General features: G+C 45.8%; 1 protein-coding gene across 2 annotated transcripts in view; it reads left to right on the top strand.

Annotated features, from left to right (window-relative positions):
- Window positions 1-24,518, top strand: part of MREG (melanoregulin) — a 152,994-nt gene that overhangs the window by 995 nt on the left and 127,481 nt on the right. The gene's annotated exons all lie outside the window — the stretch shown is intronic.

Below are 24,518 nucleotides of genomic sequence, written 5' to 3'. Positions count from 1 at the left end.
CTGCACGATCACTCCTTTACACACTCAACGTGTGCTCACAAAGCCCCCAATTCCTTCTTTACTTGGGTTTCATATTTCACTAACAGGCCTTGCTCCTCACTGGGTGATTGTTGCCGCTCTCTGATGTGTGTGGTGGTCTTTCTGCACTGGGTGATTGTTTGTCTGCTACTGATGAAGGTGATTGTCATTGTTGCAGAAGCTTCTGCATCTCTCATCTTGGTGGTTGTCTGTCGTTGATGTGGGTGGTTGCCTATGTGTCAGTCATTCGCTCGAGTGGGTTTATTTCTTTTACTGTTGTGGGTGCTTGTTTGTGTCTGCCGTGATTGCTTCTGTCGCTCGCTGCCGTGGTTACATGGAGATCTGCTTACCAACCTGTGGTTATTTTATGTTTGTATTGGGTTACAGTGACTTTATTAATAAAGCTGTTGCTAAGCGATGAATCTGACATGTAGATACACAACAGGAATTTTCTGTCCATGTTCTCATATATTTGAAGCGATTTGTAACACATTACAAATATCTTTAGCAGGATCCGACGCAGGTTACTTCCACTTAAACCATCCATTTGTAAACTAGACACGTAACATGTCTCTCCTAACCTTACACAGCTAAACAACCATATACAACCACTGGAAGGAAATCCTAGCACTGGACTCGGGGCACATTGGTTAAGTAAGTGCCTTGGTGCTACACTAATGATAACAGCACTATACAAATGTATATAACTTATTTTGCCTTCCTGGGACTATGCATCACTGCAGATACAGACACTCCGGCCCTCCCGTCTTCATAGTTCACTGTCTGCTCCAGTGCTTTCAATGGGGAAAAATATGTGCAGGTACTCACCAGATGGACTCATGGCAAGGGGGGGGGGGGGCGTTGAGTTAGGACAGGACGGTGTTGCTAACCTTTCAGGCTTTATATCTAGGAAATCTGCATGCATTGTAAGAATGTTGGGCGAAAAGTGGAGACATGGAATCATCTCAGCAGTTCTACCAGGCAATAAATATGACTGACACCCTATGTTCAGGCACACACAAAATCAACATCTGGGCTTGATGGGGCCGCAACTCCTAAATGAACCCTTCAGAAAACGATTTGGCAGTCCCGAACGATGTTGGAATTTGAGTCACCGAATTCCTGAATTAAATGGCGACTTCCTAATAAATACTTACTACTGTCCGTGTCCTTGTCAATTTCTTTGGGGCAGAGTTTTTAAAACGATCAATCTGTCCACAATAACAGGATATTGAGTCAAACCCGTGAATCAAACCTTGGTCTACAGTTCGAAAGTTGGCAGCTCTGCACATTAGGCCGCAGCTCTTTTGCTGCCCCTGCAATGTTACCGCTCCGGTAACTAGGGCTGGCCTATAGCATGGGTCAGCTGGGACCAGACCCAGGGAGCCCATATTCTGAGAGGCGCATTGAGCTGGGTGCATTAAGGTTATTTCAACAGCAGCGCCATGTCCTCTTGCTCCGTCCTTGTCCGAGTCCCCGAGTGCTCGTTTCGTTTCTCTCTGATTTGCACGTTTAAAACGGCTTTAATCCTTCTTTAAACCATGGGCGATGTCTTTAACGCCCCATTCCTTTCCCTCCTTTCACTCTCTCAACACTGCAGGCACATGAATGCCATCACCAGCCTGTGGTAACTAAGCTCTCGTGATTTGGGTGAGCAGGGGGACATCAGAGATGTTTATGTTCACTGGACAGTCACTCACTGCTTAGCCAGGGACTGACCAGTGAACAGAAAAGGGACCCCCCCCCCCTCCCGCTGCCTCATTTCATTCACTACCATCAGCAAGGGGGGCACATTTTCCTGCTCAGTGTGCAATCTTAAAGACCAGCTCTGCTCGTAACTTGTGTTAGAGTTTGGTGTGTGAGGGATATTCACTGACACTGTTCAAATTAGTGCAAACTTTTCATTGCACAAGGCACATATAGCTGGCTACCCCCATTTTATTCTTGAAGTACAATGCATAGACACATTGAAGGTTAAAGACATAACCGTTTGTAGCTTTCATTGTTGTTTAGAAAGTGTCACTTTGCAAAGAAACGCAGCTGCAGCGCCAATGGCCAAGGCAGAACTAGTCTCCTGCAGTTTACCAGAAAAAGGCGGAATTCTTAATCTTCCTGCTTCCTCCTGGCGTTCAACGGAGAGTCCTGGAGCTGTGTGGTAGTCATCTGGTCCTCGAGCCAGCTGACGTGAATTGGATTAAGTTCTCTCAGGCGAGGCCGGGAGGCACAAGGACAGTCTGACCGAACAGCAGAGGTAGGCTCAGACAGGCACACAGACTCGGACAGACCAAGATTGTGCCTGCAACAGCCTGCAGCCCTACACATCCCACCTTGCTGCAGCCCTACACATCCCACCTTGCTGCAGCTAATTGGATGTATAGGTAGGCTGGGGCTGTGCAACAAGAATCATGGCGCAGGTGCTCCGTGCGTGGTTCATCCTTGGGTTGGGGAATGATTTGAATATACGTTGTGCCCACTGGTGCCTGTGCCACTGCTGGATCACCAGGAGTACCGGTACTCTTATTTGTTCTAGAAGTTTCGGTACTCAAGGGGACAAAACTAATAAATATTTGCAATGCAATTGGTCTCATTTGTGAGAGTTTAATCTATTGGCATTGTAAATGACCATGCCTTTTACTTATCTGTTTTTATAATTAACACATAAATAAAAGGCAATGTCATTGACTCTTGTAATGCGAGACCTATTTCACTTCAAAGAAGTGGGCGGCCATTGTCATTGGCTGCTTGGAAAGTGAAAGTGCGCATGGCACGCTGCATGTTGCAGGAAAGAATGTCGTGCCTGCAGTAGGAGAAACTCATTAAAGAAAATAGTACATATAAACTAAAAAAGACTACCGTGTAGCAACCAAAGTAAAATGGCCAGTCCTCATGGGAGGTTACAAATGAAGACAAGGTGGTACTAAGGAGGAACTAACAAGCCCATTAACGAATCAGAAGCCAGCATTTACAAAGGACAATGATACAAGCCAATGAAAAATATGGGCGGAACTTTAGGGCCATACCCTAATACAGCATGCCTCGCAGAGCAGTGCATGCACTGCCCAAGCTCAATCTTAAAAGTGCCGGTACTCCGTACAGCTGAATCCTGTCCCATTTAAAGCACTGGTCTCCTCGATATGGCATCTTCGGGGCTCGGCAAGTATGCCCCAGCTTGCTGCAGCATGGGATGTTCTCTGCTTGTGCTTGCTCTGCCCTCGGTCACGAGTGTCTTTAAAGGTACTGTTGACCTAATCCTCACAGCTGGCTAATATTAACCCTGCTGAGAAGTGCAATACAAATTGTAATTGCACAGATCTACTCTCTCTGGTCCTGAAGAAAGCCCCTAGACCCGGCTGGGCAAACGGGGTTGAAACATGTCGACCGTATAAATGGACATTTTCAGTGTGACAGACATGGTAACACGGTCTAAAAGCACACGCTCACCATTTTAACTTCTTTAAACTCCCACCCACCAATAAATATTTTCACTCAAGTGAGGATGTTTGAAGAATTTTAATCTCGCCTTACCACAAACATTTTTAAACTTTTTTTTCTCTGGACACTACTGCAAATACCAGTGGTTAACCTCCGGGTGGAGGTCAGCATACCGAACAAACCTTATGACTATGCTGTCACGCTACGTATAGGCGGAGAACCAAGATATACCGCCCCTTTCCATTTCCAGTTCTGTATGTGTATGAGGGTTTTTAAGAAGGAACCACTAACTAACAAACCCTGGTAGAGTGGTTACAAGTGATCCATTCCCCTATTGATTTTTTGCATGACTTTTGGAAGTTGAATGGATCATCAGTTCCCTTCTCTCTCCCTCTCCTTTACATGATTGAAACTAAGTAAGTTACACACCAAAAATAACCTTGCTCACCCCCTTGGTAGCTTGGCACAGAGCAGTCAGGCTGTTCCCCAGAGGCAATGTCTGAAAGTATACGTGTGTGTGTATATATTTATATTTATGTATGTGTGTGTGTGTGTGTGTGTATATGTATGTCTATATTATGTGTACATGTATCCATAGGCAAATAACTCATGGGAACCACTGCCCAAGGAAGGTGGCGCACTAACTGGCGGAGTCAACCGGTTAATAATCCAAACATACAAAAGTCAATGCAGCACCTTCTCGGGCAGAAACGGTGATAGTTCAACAAAAATGGGATTTATTTACTTAATAAACCCTCGTGACGCTTTTCGACCGGTATACGGTCTTGATCACACCTGATCAAGACAGTATACCGATCGAAACTCGGCATGCATTTGTACCCGGGCCCCGCTCTGAGCCCTCCCCCTCACGGTGGGATTGGCTGAGGTCGAGGGGTTGTGCTAAGTAGGCCGTGAGTAGTTTTCAATTGTTAAAAATATTAAATACAAGGTATTACAGTTACATGAAAGTTTTAAAAAGTGAAGCACATGCAGCAGCGGTCCGCGCAGCAATGACACAAGCTCAAATTGTCTGCTCCCGCGCTGTGGCGTGCATTTGTACCCGGGCCCCGCCTCTGTGGACACACTTTATTTTTACAGTGAAAACTGACCCTTTTTATGCAAAGTGCCTAGCTTTAGTTTTTGAACCCTAGCTCTGCTGGCACATAGGGAAACCTAGCAAACATATACATTTTTGAAAACTAGACACCCAGGGGTATCCAGGATGGGGTGACTTGACTGGCTCTCACCAGGTTCTGTTACCCAGAATCCCTTGCAAACCTCAATGTGTAAAAAAAAAAAAAGACATTTTTCGCACATTTCTGTGGTGGAAAGTTCTGGAATCTGCGTCGATCCACAAAATTCCACCCACCCCGCGTTCCCCAAAGTCTTCTGAGGAAAAATTGTACCTCACTTGCATGGGTGGGTCAAGTACCTGTGACAGGCAAGGGCCCAAAACCTATTGAGGCAACATCCAAATTACCCATCGCAAACCAACCTGGTTTTGCAAGGGAGGACCCATTTGTTTTTGGCCCCGGGCTCGGCGGCCAACTAGGGAAATCTACCAAACCCACACATTTCTGAAAACTAGAAACCCAGAGTCCAGCAACGTATGGCTTGCGTGGGTCTCCCAACATTCTCCTACCCAGAATCCCCTGCAAACTTCAAATTTAGCTGAAAAAAATCACATTTTTCTCAAATTTCTGTGCGGGAAAGGTCTGGAATCTGCATGGATCCACAAATTCCCTCCCACCCAGCATACCCGCAGGTCTCCGGATAAAAATGGTACCTCACATGTGTGGGTAGGCATAGTGGCTGCAACAGGAAATGGCCCAAATCGTACTGTGGAGACTTCAAAATTACCTATAACAAAACTACCTGGTTTTGGGGGGGCACCTGGGGTTTTGGCCCCGGGCTCGGTTGCCATCTTGGAACTACCAAACCCAAACATTTCTGAAAACTACACAATGAGGTCCAATGAGGTATGGCTTCTGTGGATCCCCCGACGTTTTCCAACCTAGAATGCTCTACAAACCTCAAATTTAGCTGAAAAAACACATTTTCCACATGTTTGTGTGGAATCACCGTGCCGGCACAAATGTCCTACCCCACAGCGTTCTCCTTAGGTTCCTGAGTAAAATTATACCTTATTTTTTTTAATGTAGAGGTTAGAATTCTCGGTGCTATACCCTAAATCCCTATGTTTTGGGCTCTTCCCAGTCACAGGCCCTTGCCCCACCCACACAAGTGAGGTATCATTTTACTCGGGAGACTCAGAGGAACGCTGTGGGGTAGGATATTTGTGCCTTCACGGTGATTCCACCCAAAAATATGTGGAAAATGTGTTTATTTTTTTTCAGCTAAATTTGAGGTTTGCAGGGCATTCTGGGTAGGAACACGTTGGGGATCCACGCAAGCCATACCTCATGGGACTCCCCGGGTGTCTAGTTTGCAGAAATGTTTGGGTTTGATAGTTTCCCAAGATGGCTGCTGAGCCCGGAGCCAAAACCCCAGATGCACACCCCCCTCCCCCCAACATGGTAGTTTTGTTAAAGGTAATTTTGAAGTCTCGACAGTACGATTTGGGCCATTTCCTGTTGCAGCCACTATGCCTACCAACACAAGTGAGGTACCATTTTTATCGGGAGACCTGGAGGAACGCTGGGTGGGAGGAAATTTGTGGATCCACACAGATTCTAGAACTTTCCCTCACAGAAATTTGAGGAAAAAAGTGATTTTTTTCCAGCTAAATTTGAGGTTTGTCTTGGATTCTGGGTAGGAGATTGTTGGGGGATACACGCAAGCCATACATCGCTGGACTCCCCCGGGTGTCTACTTTTTAGAAATGTGTGGGTTTGGTAGGTTTCCCTAGATGGCCGCCGAGTCCGGGGCCAAAAACTCATGGGACCCCCCTTGCAAAACCAGGTTGGTTTGTGAGAGGTAATTTTGATGTCGCCTTAATAGGTTTTGGGCCCTTCCCTGCTGTGGGTACTTGGCCCACCCACACAAGTGAGGTACCATTTCTATTGGGATACTTGGAGAAATACTAGGGGGTAGGAAATTTGTTGTTTCTTTCTGCAGCGTGAAAGTTTTGGCACAATAATGCAAGGAAAATGTGACAGTCACATTTTGAGGTTTGCAGGACATTGTGGGTATGATAACTTGTTGGGATCCACAAGAGAGACATCACCATGTACTCCCATGGGTGTTTAGTTTACGACCATATCTACAGTTGGTGGGTTTTTCTTAGATGGAATGTACACCTTGGCAGAGAGACAAAGACAAAAATTACTGCACAACCACCTATTCCTCAAGCACACATTCATCCCGGTTGGATTTGGCACGAGGGTGAGTGATGGTTCAGTATATACAGTTGTATTAACCAGAGATTTCACAAAAATGAAATGCACTGTTAATAATTGAAAGGACAAGAAACGGAACCATTGACTCGCAGCTCGTGAGCTGTAAAGCCACGACAGGGCACCAACCTCTTTACAGACCATTTATACACCTTTCATACATGTGACGCATACAAAACCATTCACACCGCCAGCCGCGGGCCCAGCACATTACAACACTCGCACCAGCAGACAGTGCCATTCAAGGGCCCATCACTTTTACACACCCACATTCCTGACACAGCAACCACACCAGCTCACGGATCGCGTGGAGTGGCGTTTGGTTAGCAGTATGTGTAGTGACCAGCAGCAAGTCCCTACTCGCACACCACCAGCCGAGCGCCAGTCCAAGCACACCGCCAGCCGAGTGCCAGTCCCCGCACACCGCCAGCCAAGCTTCAGCCTAAACACACCGCCATCACATTTAGGATTTTGTTATACAAAACAGAAAACACAAACAAATTGCAAATAGATACAAATCTACTAACACAAAATCTGAAACTAAATACATCGCACAAATGCCAACCTTGAAACTGAACAAGAAAAATAAAACAATAGAGACCAGGCAGTTCACTTTACCACTCATGGATGCTCCTATACATTTTTTTGCGTGTGGGTCATTCTAGAACAAGCAGGCACACATCGCAGGGTTATAAGGACACTCTGGGCAGTACATACGAGTCTCCTTCCGCGTACCTCTTCACCAACAGACTCTACATCTCCTACTGGGAAAGTATATGGAGGGTGTGGGAGGAAGGTGATTAGGAAAGTGGCGATCTTTCAATCTAGCCACATCCTCCACACTCCAACTCTAGGAACACTTGCCTGTTCCACTACAACAAGGCTGCCTATTACCGACTCCTGAAACTTAGCAAAAGTCATCTTTGACTCAGGACAACAATCCTTGAATAAAACAATAGCATTAAAGGTTGCCAAGTGCAAAAGATGGATAGCCAGCTTCTTTTACCAAATGTAAGCCTTACGAAGAGCAGTGTAAGGTTCAAACCTCTGATCTACTCTATCAACACCACCCATGTGCCTATTCTAGTCTAAAATGCACACAGGTTTGCGTGCTTTAGCAACCTGACCCCAAATAGTCACAGGTGAAGTGCTTTCATCATGGATGGTAGTCAGCATGCAGACATCTCTCCTGTCTGAAAACTTCACAGCTAGAAGTTCCTCGCAAACGCACTGCACTGTCCCCGCACAAGCTTTTGGCAAACAAGTTATTTGGGGAAACGTTTATGGTTAGAGCGCATTGTGCCACAAGCAACAGTGTCCACTTTGGCCAATTCCTTGAACAACCGCACATCAGTGTAGAAGTTATCTACATATAAATGGTGACCTTTGTTAAAAAGTCCTCTACCAAGTTCCCACACAATTTTCTCAGTCACTCCAAAAGTGGACGGACAACTACGGGGGTTAATCCTTGATTACTTACCGGTGTACACCCTGAAATTGGAGACATATCCAGTCCTACTGTCACACAGCATATACAGCTTAATTCCATAGCGTGCCCTATTACTAGGAATGTATTTCCTAAAAACCAAGCGGCCCTTGAACAAGACCAAAGACTCATCCACTGCTATTTCTTTCCCTGGAGCATAGATCTCAGAAAATCGATCTACAAAGTGATCAATGACAGGCCCAATCTTAAAAAGACGGTCATAATCAGGGTGATCTCGTGGCAACGATAAACCTTTATCGACAAAATGCAGCATCTGAAGCAGAAGCAAATACTTATCACGACTCATGACTGCCGGAAATATAGCCGTTGCCATCAAGGGACTAGAAGACTAATATGAAGACATTGATGGCTTTCTTAGCAAGCCCATCAAAAAAGTTAAACCCAAGAACTTCTTCATCTCTTCCAGATTTGTGGGAGTCCACCGGGTAGCTCTAGAGTGGGGCCGAAGGGTGGCACTGTTGTCCCTCAAAAACCCAGAGGTCATAACTTCCAACGGGAAGCCTTGCAGCCCAGATGCCTCTTGCTGCACTATTGCACATCAATGTCCTCCTCTAAAACGGGCACTTCATCTGCACTAAGAGTAGCTTCAACCACACTGAGAGTAGCTTCATCATCCGATGATTCCATGTGGAGAGAAAACTCAGTGCCTGAATCTTCCACTCCCTCCTCTGCCTCAGATGCAGAGTCAGTCTCTGAACCATGGTCAGAGGAAAACTCAAAAAGCATACCAACAACCTGCTGAGCAGTAATCCTGCGGCTAGCCATTATCCTTACTAAGAAAGGAGACTGCACAAACAAGTCAACAACAACCAACACTGGAAAATAAGTAAGTAAAAATATGTGTGCCTGTATCACAAAGATCTATATACTCAAACTATACAATTCACTTGCAAGAGACAGCTACACTCGCAAGCACCTACCAAAAACCAATGATATCCCACTAGAAAGAAAAAAACAAAACCAATTACTCACAAGACAACAAAATAAACATCAAGCAAAAATGCAAAAAGTTTTTGCAACTCAAACAGCAGCCAAACATACTGCTATTATTACACCATTTGCAAAAAACACATTCATGCAGAGAAATGAAACTCATTACATTGTACAAAAAGTCTCTTACCAAACACATGCAGCTATACAAACAGCAGAACCACCAGTAACGAAACAGCAACCTGGAACAGTCTACAGAGCAAAAGCCTTGAACTAGAACAAAAAGGGAGAAATAAAGCATTACAATTGCAATTCACAAGAAATAAAACATTTAACATTATAACACGCTATGTCACTACCCAAATGGTCAATCTGCCAGATGGGCCTTCAAATAGGGCTGAGAAAAATGGGGGGTGATCTTGCCCAAGGGATCAGGTGAGGTTGTCTGCCAGGCCGATCTGTCTTCCAGGTGTGGCAGAAAACCGCAGACAGAAATGTGCCCCCCTTGCAAAAGAAAGAAATCGATGGAGCCTAGTAGGGTTTTCTGCCTCCCCCCTTCCGCCTAGGTCAGAAAGGCCAAAAAAAGGGGCAGATCTGTCCCCAGGAGGGGCAGAAAAAACATTAACCAAATTTTACCCCTTGAAAGCAACCATATTGCTTCCATTACACACAAAACAAAATCCCAGGTGCCTAGTGGGTTTTCTGCCCTGCCCCACCTTGGGGGCATAGAGGCCAAAAAAAAGGACCAATCTGCAGAAGACACATATAGAAAAAATATGCCCCCCGGAAGCGACCCTTGCCCAAGGAGTCTCTTCCATTTTAATTTTAAAGAGGTCCCTGGTGTCTAGTGGAGCTTTCTCCAGGCCAAAAGAAGAGCCATACACATTTAAAAAAAATATATGCCCTCCCCCCCCCCCCCCCCCCCCAAGGGGTGGCTTCCGTTTTATTTTTTTAAATATCCCTGGCACTAGTGGGATTTTCCGCCCCACCCTGGGGCCAGAAACACCCCAAAACTCAGGCAATCTGTCCCCAGGGGGGGCAGAAAAGTCGTACAAATATTTGGCCCCATCAGGAAGCAACCCTTGCCCAAGGAGTCACTTCCTTTATAAACAAGACATCCCTGGTGCCTAGTGGGGGTATTCCTGCGACACTGTGCGCGATTGTGCAGCAGGAATGCCCTGCATTGAGACATCAGGGGAGAGGAAAAACTGTTTCCACTCCCCTGATGCCTCAATATAACCCAAATCCCTACCCCCCCCCCCACCCCCCAGGAGCAAGAAAACCTACCTTGCTCCTCCTAGACGCCTGGAAGCAAATGGCTTCCAGTGCTTCCTGATGACGTCTGGGCGTGCTGTGCACGCTGACGTCATGGGATTGTGGGGGGGGGGTCGAGGTGGCTGCGTAAACTCTTCCGCTGCCATCCCCCTTTTGAGGGGACTAGATGGGCTGCCCATGGGGGGGGGGAGCGGTGGGTGCCATGACGGAGCGGTTCCGTCCTGAGCACACGTCCACCGTGGCTCATGCCGGAACCGCTCCGTCATGAGCACTCAAAGGGTTAAAGGCCTCCCAGAACGTGGCTTCCGTGGCAACGGAGTCCACGTTGAATTCGAAATGGTCAGTGATGGCCGAGCAGAGCTCTTCGCGGAACGCCGCACCTAGAAAGGCCTTACCTGGAAACCTCTACACCGCACCCCCTGGGAAGGGAAAGTTGAACACAATGTACACAGGAGCATGATGGGACAGTGTGCACAGAAGGCAATTTCACTGTACTCATGTAATAATGTCGTAGACAGCAGCCAATAATCTAAGCGTGCCCACATACCATGTGGTGCAGAATAGAAGGTGTGGCCCAATGTTTGGGCATGCATATGCTGCCATGCATCTCTAAGAAAGAACGTGGCACTTATCTAGAACACCTGAAGGGTGCAGGCCTCCCACCTGGGCCACCTGCCGTTGAGTTCTGAGCAGGGTTAATGCATAAGTTAAGGTCGCCCCTCTGTATAACATTGTCTACATCCACCCTCCCCAGCATTGCCAGCAACTCCCAGAAGATATCTGGTGCATCTACATTTGGCACATAAATATTTAGCAGCAGTACTTTCTTACCCGCCACTCGGTCAACCACTGCCCCATACCTCCCCCCCCCCCCCCCCACTGCCACTGAGGCAGTCTGTGAGTGTGAAAGGAATTGATCGGTGGATTAAAATGCAGACTCCACACGAGTACGTAATATAGGTGGGGGCCCTAGGCGGAGGCATATGAGAGGGAGGCTCTAGGAGGGAGATATGCTTCCTTGAGAACTGCAACTTTAACCCCCTGGAGGATCAGATAATGTACGACCAGCTATCCCTTTGTGGGATTATTAATACCGCTAATGTTCCAAGTCCTAAATGTGACCTCCACCTCTTTGGTCGTCATGTTAGGAGACATGGGCATGACCAGGAATTACCAGCTAATGTGGTACACTAACATATCTGCAAAAAACAACCCCTACCCCAACACCACCCCCATCCTAGTCTAAAAAATCCCTGCGAAACCCCATTCTATAGCAATACAAAAGAAAACAAATGCAAACAGTGTAATCACTGCGGTTTACACCTCAAAGGGTGGGCAACGTATCAACAGGAAATCCCCCCCCCCCCCCATTGCATATATAAAATAACAATCTGGTCTGCTTCAGCGTCCCCTTAATGACAGAAACACAGTGACCATCCCGGGACAACTCCCATCTATCAGTCCATGGGGAAACCAGTCCGAGCTGTTTGTTGAGAAAGCGCTTGAAAATCTCCGGGACCAGGTCGGTGCTCCTTGGCATATTTCTTACAGAAGGGCAACACGTGTGTGGGAGCATCCAAGGACTGTGGTTTACTCCGAACATCCATGTGAAGGTGGGCTGGGTACAACATACCGTATTGCAGTCCCAGATCCTTGAGTGCTGCTGTTTGTTCTGTAGACTTTTGACGTGCCTCCTGGACCAACGGGGTGAAATTGGGGTAGGAGACAGTAGCTCCATGGTATAGAACCTGACCCCGCTCCCATGCCAAGTGAAGTGCAGTGTCTCTATCCCAGAAATTTAGCATTCATACAATTCTAGGCTGAGGCGTCGCCCCAGGGGGGGCTAGGGACTGGTGGGGTGCTCCTAGAGGAATGCAGTCAAACTCCTCCTCCCCAAACAGATCCACCAGCAATTTTTCCACGAAAAGGTCCATCTTGCCAGTGGTAGTGGATTCAGCTATGCCAGTGTCCCTCTGTCCCGTCGGTTCGGGCCTGGTGTTGGTCTAGGCGTTTGCCCATGCCGTTCGGCCTACCCTATAATGCATTTAAGTGGTCCTCCATAGCCTTAAACCTCACTCGGATCTCTGCCAACAAGGCCTCAGTGGGGAAGGGTATGCCCAAACGTGGGCCCCGTGCTCACTGCGCTACTGGATTTAAGCTAGCCTGGCTGATGAGGGGTGATTCCATGAAACCGGTCCTAGGATGCTTGTTTCCAGTCCATGGAGGATCTGGCCTGGCAGTTTGGGCTGGACTATTCCTATGACGAATAGGGTCGACTGATTTGCATATGGCTGGGTCCAAACTGGGGTGGCGTGTTGAGCAAAAGAACGATGGATTAAACCCAGATCCTTTTGACTGGGGGTAAATGTTTACATTGTTTAGCATTCTGTCCATCATATGTTCCTTTTGTTAATGGGGCCTCCAAGGTAGCGGGCTGACCAACCCCAGAGAGCCCCTCCGCCGTCTCCGTAGCTGCGCGTTCGAATGGAAGTTTCTGCTGCTTGGGGTCTGTGTGACCCATTCTGCCCGTGGAGCAGGAATAAATGTGGGGAAGAGGAGGGTCAGCACCCATCCATGCCCCCCTGAGCAAGCAATACCGCGCTTGAGAACCAGAGTCCACGCCCCCACAGAGCCCAGACCGCTGACCGGGTCCCCAAGTGACAATTCAAAGGATGGTAATTTATGGGGTCACAACCCTCCACGCAGCAGAGTCTGCCAGGGGCAGGGAGGCTCCCCAGCGCGGAAACTACCAAGGCTACTCGCCACTTTAGCCTGGTGTTACCGCCAACATCCCCTACTCGGGGAGGGGGCGAGCAGTATCGCAACCTATCGATCCTCCAGGCCACCAAGTAGTGCACCTGCACCTCAGCGGCGCGATCCCAGCAGCAGGCAGTTACCGTGTAGACATCCCATGCCCCAACCACATCACCGGCCACCTGAGTCCTATGCTGGCTACCTGTCAACAAAAAAATTTCCTTTAAGCTACTCTGGCACACCTACAAAGACTTCCACAATGCTGGACCTGCATACTTCAACCACCGCCTCTCCTTCTACACTCCCACCAGACATCTCCTCTCCGCCCAACTGGACCTGGTCGCTGTTCTGCAGATCCACAAGACCACGGTTGGAGGAAGATCCTTCCCCAGCGAAGACCTGGAACTCCCTGCCTCTGCACCACAGGCAATCCCTATCGCTGCCGCAATTCATGAAGGACCTCAAGCCCTGGCTCTTCTACTGAACCGCAGACCCAAACCCCGCACCCCCATTTAGTGTATTGAGATCCTCACAGGTGAGTAGTCGCTCTTTATAAGATTACTGATTGATTGGAGCCGGGCCGGCTGGCACAAGCTGGTCCGCCGGACTGCACGTGTCAACTTAAAATGGCCGCCATCAGGGTTACGCCATTCTGCAAGTCTGTGGGCCTCAGAAGATGATCCCTGGTCTTCTGCTCAGCAGGGCACCAATCTACAACGGCATCTCTGGGGCAACAACACGGGAGCGCAGGCAGTAGCAGGTCCCAGCAGAGCTTGGCAGCCCCGGCCTTAAGCCTGTCCCCGGCCCCTGTCACTTGCGGACTAAACCGGGCCCTCACTGCCAGCACGCTCACAACAGACTGGTCATCACTTGAGCCGTACGTCTCCCCGGCCACGGCGAGTGCAGGAGCAGTTACGGGCGGAGTGCATGGTCCTATTGCAGAATTTACCCATATGTGCTGGCGGACCTTCAGCGCTGTGTGGCCATCTTGGTCGCGGCCTAATCACACCCAAGCGGCATTACATTTTAGACACACAGTTCATGCACTTTAGCACTGGTCAGCAGAGATACGGTGCCCAGAGTTCTAAAACCAGCAAAAACGAAGTTCAGCATACAGTCAAGAACAGGAGGTCACGTTCACCAATGTCAAGTAGGCGAGCAAGGAAAATTCACCTCCCGGCGAGATTTTTCCCCGTTCGCAATCACCAACATCAAGTTGGCGAGCACGGAAAATAATCCTCCCAGTGACATTTCTCAACGTGGCGGGCGTCAGGTTTCTCATTGTGAGTACATAAACAATTTATCCTGAGCACCACTCCATGTATATAAATCACAGTCCAATCTGTCCTTGTTCCAACTACGTTGTTTTATTCTTTCAATGTTTTACACTTCTTCTCCAGATGCACATATATCCACATCTTCTCCAAATGCACATATAGCCAACACGTGTTTCATCAGGTAGGATGCATCTGCATCTCTGACTTCATCAGGGCTATAAATGAACCAATAACATATGTCTTGGTTACATAGAAATTATTTGCTTAATGTATCCTGCACCATGACACCCATGTGCTCACTGTGCATATGATATTGCATGAATAGAGACAATTCCACCATAAGTGGACACAATAGTTATTACTGTGATGTGCTTAATTTTGTCACAGAGGAATACATCGCAAAATTATACATTCCTTACTTCTATATATATAGAAAACATGTTTATAAAAAGTGATCAAACTATACTCTATAATCACACCCACTCTATGATCCACCAACTAGCCCGTGCTCAGCATCATTTAACCTAAAATATCAGTTTATGTTTTGGGTTGTTCAGGACGAGAGCTCACCTTAACAATGTATTTCCATTATAAAGGTGCAATACTTGTCGGAAAATTGACTGTAGCCCCCAGTCTCCCAAAAACTTATTAACCCCTTCCATGCGGCGCGGATTCCCCCGCGGTGCTGACCGTTGCTTGCGCGGGCGTGGTCATGACGGAACGGTTCCGTCATGAGCACAGCTCAACCGACGCTCATGACGGAACCGTTCCGTCATGAGCACCGAAGGGGTTAAAGAATATAAATTGATCACAATATCATTTCTCAGACCTGTGAATAAAATAAATATATAAACAATCTCTCTAACCATTACGAGTCCTCCATAAGTGTGACTGCACTATAAGAATTCCGCCTATTTATAATGTCTGCAAAAGCTTAACATATATTGCTGTGCCACTTATTGCCCAAAGAGAATATCCTTACAGACTGTTCAAAGCGACTCACTAGTATAAACAATCAAATACATGACCGATAATATCGATCTCTCTATAAATTATTGTGTCTGCCAAAAACCTATCTGTGAATAGTTATTATATTTGACAATATGTCACAAGCGAATAACAACTTTTGTTAGATGAACTCTCAATATGTGTGGTCTGCACGTTTTACATTATGCATGACACACCTTATCCAGATCTGAGTTATACGCACATAATCATCTTAATTGTCCTTCCGCAACAATAATGAGCGATATCCTAATCTTGTGCTCCGACTTCGACACAGTCTAATTTCATCTCTCTACCAACGCATCCATAAGATTTAAAATATACAATCAATACAAAAACCCTCGTACTTACTATGAGTGGCAGAGAGTACTCCACACTCGTCAACCGGCGTTTTGCTCAAGCGCCATCTTGGATCTCATTGTGAGTAATCGCGTATGCTCGCGAACGCTCGCGTTGAGAAACTACCCGTTCGCATTGAGAGCTGCTGCTCGAGGAAAAATCTACTCGAGCGGCAGAAAAGGTAAGCTTGCGCTGTGCATGGTGCTGTTCGCAATAATTGCACAGTGCGGACAAGCATCCAGCACTGTGCAATCACCGCGAACCGCATTTTTCTACCGTAATCCGCTGCTTGCGGAGATCCGCGTAGAGTGATAGTTTTATTTGCACTTTGTGTAGCTGCTCGTAGTGCAACTCCGTAAACTCTGCCCAGGGTTAATCAAGGTACACCCTGCCTAGCATGATCCCTACCATTAGTTTTTGGAAAACAATAGTTTCAGAGGTTCTCTAGTCTAGGGTGCTATGGTTGCAATTACCCCCTAAATTTAACTTCTCACCCTCTACTGAATAAGGACAGATATCCTGAAACATATGTCTAGACCAGAGAGACACAGCACTTGTTGACCCAACAATGGTGAATACTAAAGACTTTTAAATATAGTGAGTGTTATCATACACTGCATTTACCACCATGCATTCCGAGCGAATTGTGTGCTGTATGTTCCATCCCCCTTTTTGTTATGAGTGTTAGGCTCTGGGAGTTTCCTTAAAAGGACAAAGGCACTCATACACTGGGATGGCATATTTCCCCATTGGGCCCTATTTTTTTTTTAATTTTCAACACCTTCCAATAGGCTAGGTGAACTGAGACCTCATTTTTAATGTACTAGGGTTCAGGTTCTCCTAATCTATTGGAAAGTGTTCTTACACCACCCCTTTTTAGAATGAAGAAGTCTGCTGTATTTTACGGCTAGAGTTAGTGGAAAACAGAATGTTATAAACTTTAACAGCAGTCGGTCAGTAGATAGGAGCTTGTCATGAGCAGTGATGAGTAAGGTTAGTGGGTGGAGGTGGTAGAAAGAATTGAAGCTACTCAGGCTTATGTTTCGACAATACACCTGTTTAAAGCAACGTTTTCTCTTTGTTTTATGTGAGGAGAGTTGACCCTCAGATTGAGAATCCTGTGTGCTTACAGCTACCCATGTTACGTAAGCAGAGACAGATTGGTTGAAGGCCAGGATTGTAGAGATGTTCCTCCGCAGCACCAGTCCCATGTTAAAGCCGGAAGGGATGGGTGACCACACGCAGGGCTGCCGCAAATATGTCCCAGGCAGCTGTCGAGAGTAGAATCAGCCAGATTACCCAAGTAAACACTAACTATGTCCAAACTGAGAGGGTAGCACCTTTGCCAACTGTACAAAAACCCTAGCGCCAGCTCTGGTCCTACGTCAGACTTGCTGCCTGAAAATATGACTTTCTTATACTCTATTCCTTCTTGCCAGGGGTGTAGCTTCAATTGGTACTGCTGGTGCATTGACACAGGGGGCTGAGGAACGTCCTTAACATTGATTATTGGCGTATTCTATATTTCAATAGTCGCCAGGGGTACATTTTCTTCCTTGCACGAAGACCCCTGACACACTGGGTATGGATCTGTACACCATACCTGTGGCTAGCTTTTGCATTGCTCAGTTTGCTATAAGGTGTGCTGAAGTTCACTTTCTGGATTACTCCGTTTGCATGAGATAGGCTGAGGTACTACTCCAAGTGCATCAAAAGCTTGAACCCATCTTCTCCAGCTTGGCTTGGAGTTTTCTAGTGAGCTTTTTACCTCTTAAACATGCAGTGTAGTAGTTTGTAGGATTAGGCTCCTTCTCATGTTCCTTGAAATTTCTGTGAGTTTCAGTCCAGGCGTACTGCACAATAAGACCACAGTTGGAAACGCTGCTTCTTTGACTACCATGCAAATAGGATTGGCTTGAAGCTTTTTACGGATTAGTCCGTGTGGTTGCTCTCAGACTGTGTTGTGCTGAATTTTATATTGTATTCATAGATATTCTGGGCAGTTTCTAGGCATTATGGCGCCAAGAGTGAAATGCTAGATAGCACACATGGCATGTGTGCATGCTGCAGTCCACCTTTCCCTAGCACCAAAGTTGCATCTATGGGCATGGGAATCCCTAAAAGTTTACAGCTCAAAAAATATTACCTTACAAGCACACCCTCTACGTTCTGCATGTGGTTAATGCACAAAAATGTAGAATGCACAAAAACTTTACAAATCCTAATTACCTTTTGTGAAACTGGGAGGAAATCTGGTTAATGTGCATTAAATCTTTGTAATATAAACTCCGATGTTTGTAGCTGGAAATTAAAGTACAAATGTAGTAAGTGAACATAGCAGACTTAAATGGCATCCCCTGTATAAACTGTTTTTGCGACTACTGCACTCTCAATTACGAACATCAAGAGGTCATAACCATGCTCCAGTTTTAGTTCAATATAAATGGCGCTACTGGAATTATACGTCTCTGCAACTGCAGAGTTTTCCACATAATTCTGGATTAGCCGCATTTGCCACATAATTCAGTATCTGCTTCACAATTTGCAGATTTTAACAAAAAAAAGTGTTTCCAGACCAAACAGAACAAAAGTTAATAAACTCTGCCACATATGTTACAGCACCATGGCAGGCCCCCTGGAAAGGATTTATGTATTCAAGTGTTAAATTAATACTAACTAAGTGAAACATTTACTCAGACAGTGTAAATGTGTCAAAATGACAACATAATGAAGAAACCCTGACGCAATATGTGCATCATTACACCACCTAATTAACTTTTTGTTACAACGCCCTCCACTACAGCATAACTCCAGTGGCCCAGAGTATAATTAAACTGTATTCCTGAAGGGACAGCACAATTTTCCAGATGTAGTCTTTCATATAATCCCTTCAATCCACTGCATTTCAATGGCTGTAAAATGCTGGTCAGACCCTTCAAAATGTTTTATTTCGGGCCACTATTTTACATTCCTTTTTTAGGTTTCGCTTGATCAGGGCTTGCGCTGTGCTTGTGAAATCTCTTGTATTTAATATATCTTAAAAGGGGGCTTTTATCAGTTCTCAATGCCAAATTACTGTGTTTATTCGCTTTTGAGTGGAATTTATTTTTTGTTAACTTCCTCTGGCTGCACGCATTTTGGATTCTTCTACTAAACCTGTTTACACTGTTAGGGCTCCATTCATTGTCAAGATGAGATCTCTTCCCATGGAACAGGCAGACAGCTTCTAACATTATGCTGGAATGCTTGATTTGTATTACTTAGTTATGTAAAGCAGATGCTTTAGCCTTAGAACTTTGTGGTATGTCCTATTAATGCTTTAGTGCCTTTCTTTGCACTTTGTTGGCATTATTGGATTGATTTTTTTTTTGTTTGTTTTCCAACGTAATCTATTTAGTCATTATGATCAAATTCTAAATGTTAAAAATAAAGTTAATATACAAAAGCTATGCTATTTACTACTAAACAAGACAGCCACAAGTGCAGTTACCTTGCAGACAACAGGGTCATGATTTGATTGGTGCAGCAGCACCAGGCTCAAAAGTTGTCAGAACTCTTCTAAACGCATACTTTTGCTATATTGGACTACTAAAGAAGTGGTCACAATTGCAGTTACCTTGCAGTTAAAAGGGACTTGCTTTTAATGGTGCTTCGGGTGCAGTAGCACTGGGGCCAAAAGCTCTAGGAACCCCTCTAAATGCAGAATATTGCTAAACGTTACTACTAAACAGGCAGTCACAAGTTCAGTTATCCAGCAGGCAGTAGGACTGTGATTTGAATTTTACAGCAGGTGCAGTGGCACAGGGGCCAAACGTTTTCATGACCTCCTCGAAACACCTCATATTGCTATATTTTACCACTACACAGGCAGACACAATTGCAGTTATTTTGTGGGCACTAGGGGCATGATTTGAATGATGCAGCAGGTGTAGTGGCACTGGGCCCAAAAGTTGTCCGAACTCCTCTAAACACATAGTATTGCTATTACATTAATTCTCTTATCTCCTACTTTCATTATTCAAAATGATGCACTATACCACAATCAACAGCACAATATATTGCCTTTTTGTACATAAACCAGCCATAACACTTTATCAGACTTTCTATAACTTACATCGTACAACTACTCAGCAAGCTTCAGCTTACAACAACAAAAGTTTATTATTAATCACATAGGGAAAACCTAATGCATTTTCGAATGCTTGTACTTAAGTTCAGTTTAATCTTTCTACGTTACCTGTTTGAAAACCAGCATTTGCAATGCAATAGGTTTCGCATTCACGAGGCTTTGAGCCATTGGCACTGCAAATGTCAATAGCTTAAATTCTCGCAAGTGCAAGACATGTTTAATTGCAAATATTGTTAACAAGAGCCCCATGCCGCGCTTGCACTTAATAGAGGCCATGCCCCTTTTAGACAAGCCACGTCTAAATGAAGGGGCATGGCCTCTATTAAGTACAAGAGCAGCATGGGGCGCTTGTTAACCCACAAAAAAATATTTGTAGAGAAATAGGTGTCATATTTGAGAGAGTTTAAGCTATTGTCATTTACAATGCCAATAGCTCAAACTCTCCTAAATGCGAGACCAATGGCATTCCAAAGAAGCTGCCGCCATTGTCAGGCTGCTTAAAAAGTGAAAGCGCGCATGGCGCGCTGAATGTTGCTGCAACGCAGTTTATGCCCTCAGTAATAAAAAACTAAATAGTGCTTACAGACTAACTATTAATGGGAGGTTACAAATGAAGACAAGACGGTACTAAGGAGGGACTAACAAGCCGATTACCGAATCAAAAGCCAGCATTTAACAAGCATTTACAATGCAACGGTCTCGGCATTGTTAGAGTTAGAGCTATTGGCATTGCTCGTGACAATGCCGTTTCTTTAAATGTTTTAAAAACAAAAAGATAAACAAAAATAATGTCATGAGCAATGCCAATAGCTCTAACTTTACCAATGCCGAGACCATTGCATTGTAAATGCTTGTCTTTAAATCCCCCAGAATTTAAAAGGTACTCTCAAATCTAGTGGTAAATTTTCACACGTCTAAATGTACGTTTCAAAATTGTTTCTTTGTGACTCAGACCAGTGGTTGTTACAAAAGGTAGAAATATGAGCAGCCTTTGCTGTGCCTTGCATCGATCTCCCTGTATGACAACGGTTTTATCATTATGCGGCTCCTATCCTCTGGTGAGGGCGTAGTGACGCCATTGTCAGGGGTCGTCTCCTCTGAATATGAACTTTCTAAGAGCACACGCCCACTGTTCTCGATTACAGTTCGCTTGGGTACGTTATAGCACGCTTGGGTAGGTTGTAACACGCACATGTTCAATACCGGTATTAATATTCATACCGCTTTATTTGTATAAATATGGGCGGCCTGGGACACAATTCTAAAAATCCAAGAACTGTTTTTTTCTGGATACAAAGCCATTGCTTTCAGTTGTCTGGGAAACCTGTCTCAGGCCACACAGGGATGCTTCCCGCCCCTATAAATTCTTGCAGATTACCTATCAATGAATCCCACTATACAAAGTAAAATATGAATTGGGGGATACCCCCAAAACGCGAAATCGTAATTGTTACCCAACAGTTTGTGAGAAAATAATTATTGAGAGTGAAAAAGAGCATGAATTACTCTACGAAAACATTAAGTGGCAGAGTGAACAGTCCTCTGGACACATCTGTGAAAGTGATGCCTTCCGCACAGACCGGGTCCCCAGCGCGGCCTCTGAGAATAGCGATAAAGGCATGCTACAGCCATTTGCATTTCTTTAGCGCTTATTTTCACATGCAAATTCGAACGTTTTCACAGGTTCTGGGCTGAATGAAGCCCCCCAGCAGCAACCTTGCAGCTTAACCCGGGCATTATGTTTTAACGAAAGTGTTTGTTTAAGCAATTACAAACGCCGCCACATTGATATTCACCGTGTCCCTCCTCCAGCTTCAGAAAACACAAGCCAGCCCGCCGACCCTCCCCCCTCTGCTGTCCCTTCAGCACAGCGATATGACAACAACAACACATCCAACAATGGACATCCTACAAGGTGACAGTGAAAGCTCGAAACGCAAGGTACGTGTCCAGAGCGTAACCTGACGTACAGTACGCAAGAGGAAAAGGGGAGTGGCCTATGAGCTCATCCATCACCCCGCATGTTAACCTGTTAACAGGGGGTAATCCCCCAGAGCCACGTTTCCTCAAAGAAAATGACATAAAAATGATATATCTCTCTTTTCATGTCTAGTCTGACAACTGGAGTCTTCAGGTAACACAATAGGGCAGGCCGTTTCAAAAAGCCATCTTGTCTCTTCAGTCAATGGACAGAGGAGCAATTTCGGTATCAATTATATTGACATGGCACCGTCCTTGGCAGTACATCTGACTGCTTAACAATACACTTAATTGCATTTTAACACTGTGTCATGCATACACTGTAACCCAGCTAGTATCTGTTACCGAGCGAGGCTGTGACAGGCCTATCGGTTTGCAATATGATGCCACTACAAAGTGACGGCGATTAAATAAAACTGCCGCTTCTCATGGAGGCGGAAGTCTCCTTACCGTGACCCCATCTCCGTCTTCATTTTCTACCCACACAGGTCGCAGAGCTTAAACAGGCATTTACAATGCAATGGTCTCGGCATTGGTAAAGTTAGAGCTATTGGCATTGCTCATGACATTATTTTTGTTTATGTTTTTGTTTTTAAAACATTTAAAGAAACGGCATTGTCATGAGCAATGCCAATAGCTCTAACTTTAACAATGCCGAGACCGTTGCATTGTAAATGCTTGTATCATAGTCGGTTTGGGCTTAAACAGCCCAGTCAGCAAAGGACAGTGCGATAAAAATCCAGAGCTTGTTTATGATGCCGCACGTTTGGTAGGGGTTACATACCTGTTTACCGACGGAAATAAGACGGGGTTACTCACATTTTCCTTTTAAATAAAATGGATTAAACAATACAGAACATGTGCAGGTCACTGCAGAGAAGCATGAGATTCCACTTACTGAGGCCGGCATCGAGGACCTAGGTTGCGCACAGGTCCGTGGTGGTCACCCGGCAGAGCAGCCCCATGTCACCCCTAGATTCTGCCCGGGCCGCCCTCTGGGATAGAGTGAACCCAGAGACTCGAAGCACCATCCCGGGCGGTCGCTAAGGACTCTTTGCAGGTGTAACCAAGGGACGGCGAGCCTTAGGAGCCAAATTACACAAAACGGGTGACGTATAAGAAGGACTCAAATAAAGCATCCGACCTGACGGAGACCGCGGCCATCTTGGAATGGGAAAGCTCTCCGATGAAAGGAGGGTGAGGAGATACGAGTAAAGGCTTAGAGGTGTTGATACATTTTACGTTCCTTTGTTTAATTGACTTCATGAAATGTAGAATTACGGATAAAATGTTTCAATTATGTGGCGGAGTCAATAAAGAAGGCCATGGCCGGGGGCCCATAGCTGCAAAGTTCAGACAAGCATGTGTGCTTTAGTGTGACATTTCCGTGGTTTCAAAGCTTTTCCTTAATATCTCATGCCGAGTTAAAATATGACTCATGAGGTCTTGGGCCATCCCACAATATCCGACACTGCGCGTATTAAGTATGCCTGTAACTTGATGGGGGAGAGGGCCAGAGGTGCGGCGTCTGTGACAGGAAAGTGATGCCTCCTTTAACAAAGAAAAACAAGGAGATCAGGTGAGGGAGCAACGCCGGGACACCACCGCCTTTCTCCGAGGCGCAGCAGAAAATGCCTCGGAGAAAGGGAGCGTCCTTTTCGGATTCGGGGGCGTGTTTTGCTGTTGTCTCCTCCCTGAGACTTCTCGCAAAAAACACGCCCCCCGATCCGAAAAGGACGGGGCATAATCGGAGTGACTGGACCTCTTCTCCAGTGGCTGGCCAGCATTTAAGAGGCCAGCCAATGGAGAACAGGAGAGAAGAGGGGCGGGTGCAAGCCCCTCTTCTTAAAGTCATTAAATCTCGCGAGCGAGACTGCGCAAGCGCAGCCATCGCTAGCCGAGACCTAAAAAGGACAAAGATACAAGCCAATGAAAAATATGGACTGGCAGACAGCAGGCAGGGCATCAAGTGCATACTCTAATACAGAATGCCTCACAGAGCAGCGCATGTGCTGCCCAGGCTCGATCTAAAATTTAATTACGTTTCTGGAGCCAGTCTGGCACCTGACTATGGTGCACCTACAGAATCTGAGGGAGCTGGTCTCATTTTAAGAACGCATTTTGGGTTCAAAGGCACACTAGGTAAGTCAATTGGTTATGTGCAACTTTCAGGTAGTTCTACTTTTTAGCTAACATAAATATGCTTTCTGGGGCTAACTTTTCCCATTTTAATAACAGACGTAAAAGTCACAACACACAAAGGGCTTAGATTTGTGTGCATATAAGCTTTCAGCAGGAACAGTGCGGGAGTAGTGCTCTAAAATAGTGTGTTCTATCCTCTGTTCTTATTTCTCTCCAATTTGCAATTACTTTGGTTGATAAGAATGCAGTCATTAAAAGGAAATTTAAAGAAAAAAAGCACACCAGAATTCATCTGAGACAAGTTACTTAACACACACACAAGTGCCAACGTTTCAAAGACCGCCACTAAAATGCTAGAAGATGGGCCTGCAGTT

This window comes from Triturus cristatus, chromosome 3_1 (genome assembly GCF_964204655.1).
Source record: "Triturus cristatus chromosome 3_1, aTriCri1.1, whole genome shotgun sequence".
NCBI classification, from domain to species: Eukaryota; Metazoa; Chordata; class Amphibia; order Caudata; family Salamandridae; genus Triturus; species Triturus cristatus.
Note: the sequence above shows the minus strand (reverse complement) of the source record. Positions and strands in the feature narration are given on the sequence as shown.